Source organism: Alligator sinensis, unplaced genomic scaffold (genome assembly GCF_000455745.1).
Source record: "Alligator sinensis unplaced genomic scaffold, ASM45574v1 scaffold435_1, whole genome shotgun sequence".
NCBI classification, from domain to species: Eukaryota; Metazoa; Chordata; order Crocodylia; family Alligatoridae; genus Alligator; species Alligator sinensis.
The window spans coordinates 335,633-337,672 of NW_005842943.1; positions in this window are offsets into that span (position 1 = coordinate 335,633).

The following is a 2,040-nucleotide window of genomic DNA, read 5'->3' on the forward strand; positions in this document are numbered from 1 at the left end:
AAGACAATGGGGAACAGACGTGCAAATAGTCACTCTCTCCTAAAATAAGGAGGGTATCATAGCCCTCTAAACATAAGATTTTTAAAAATCATCCAGTAAAATGATTGCCTGGAAATATTTTTCCTTTTTATTTTGGGGATGGTGTTCATTGCAGGGTCTCTTACTCACAAGCTCTGTATAACACCTCAGCACGCTCTGTTGGGTTTTTTTATTCTTATCTTTTTCTTGCTTCCTTCCACTTCTGGGGCTGTCTGGCCCATTTTAGACTAAAAATAGCTCTGCTGCAGCTGTTGAACGTGACCAATTCATCGCCCACGCAGTCCCTGCTCAGAAAGACAACCATTTCTCTTTCTATGCTTCCCTAGCATTGCAAACAGCAGGGTGGTGGTGGTAGTGTGATGTTTCAGAAAGATGCATCAGGGAAGAAACAAGGAGATTTATATACATGTGATGTTTTACTTAGTTATGATTGCTATTATGATTTTACAAGGTATACAAATGTTTGTATATGGGTCTGGAGTCTTAATTGTTAAAGAAAATCTCATAAATCTGATCACTTTCTTCACACCAGGCCAGATAGACAGCAGTATTATCCGAACTGGAAAAAGATAATCAGGAGTTTATTGTGAGAAAAGGTACATTAGTTGATTTTAATGCCTGCTAAAATAAAGGTGAAATACGAGTGTAACGTTTTAGTGGGGGATCTGGCTTATTTGAAACTATGAAGTGTCATTGGATAGTAATATAGTAGGAAGTGTTTGTAGTGCTTTTTACATAATTTTTTGATCCTCTTGTAGTTAGTGTTAGGAGTTTTAAAAAATTGCAGTTTTCAGTATAGAATTTTTGATAGGTGCATTTAATTAATCTTGAAAGCCAAAAAGCCCCTCAGCTTTGTTTTCTGATGACATTGCATGAGAAATGTCGCCTCTGGAACTAAAATTTCAAGGGAGTTTGCTTTTTGTGTTGTAGTAGTAGTAGTACTAGTAGCAATAATAATTTAATGTAGTTTCTGTTTAATCTTAAAATAGACCCCCTAGACCTTCTGTTTTACGATGGTTGGGCTGGGAAGAGGGGATGGGGAGGAAAATTGGTTAGAATACTTAGTTAACCCGGGTTTGATTTTTGGATTCACAGTGTTAACTCCATTGGTCTCAGGATAATTTCCACTAATATCTGACATACACTGCTATAATTGAGACTAAAATTAAACCCCAAATCACTTGAACATGTTAAGATAGTACTGCAAAGACATTTAACTTGTTATTTTGAAGTAAGGGCACTAATTATTCAAGAATATAAAAAAGCTATTGTAGATTCACTAGATGTAGAACAATAGCCTGTGGATATGCATGTAATTATACAAGGCTATCCTAAACCAATCAGCTAACATATGCATTACTGAGAATACAACACACTGAGTGTGTTTACATGTGCAATTGAAGTGACTGAATAAACTCCAGTGCATTTGAGCTGGAATAAACTAATCCCAACATCACCATCTACATGTGCAGTTAAGCACAGTAATTTACTCCACTGTTGGATACTACCTGTGTCTAATGGGACTATCCTTTGCCAGAGTAAATTAATATACTGTGCCCTAATTGTGGTGCATGTGTAGATGGTGACACCTTACTGTGCAGTAAATTAGTCTAGTGCACGTGTAGACATGCCCACTGATGCTCAGTTCCAGGCCTGTTTTTACTAAAACTAAAGGGCTTTCTTTTTTTCAGGCTAGCCACTAGGCTGCAAGATTTACTCTTGATAATCAGGCTTGGGCTTTCATTTGCCTTTTCTCTGGAAGTCTATATGATACTTTAAATAAAGCAGTATGGGGATAATATTAAGCTCCCTCTCCTGCCAATATTCTGGGTTTGTAATGTGAAATTAAAACCATGGATGAAAAAATGGCACAAATGGCGCACAGATTTAGAACTAAAATTTGCAAGAACTTTCAGATTTTTTTAGGAGTTGGTAGCATTATATAAGTAAGAGTTGGTCTTGTCTCCAAGGAGCTAAAATATTAATGTGCTATTTCTGGTA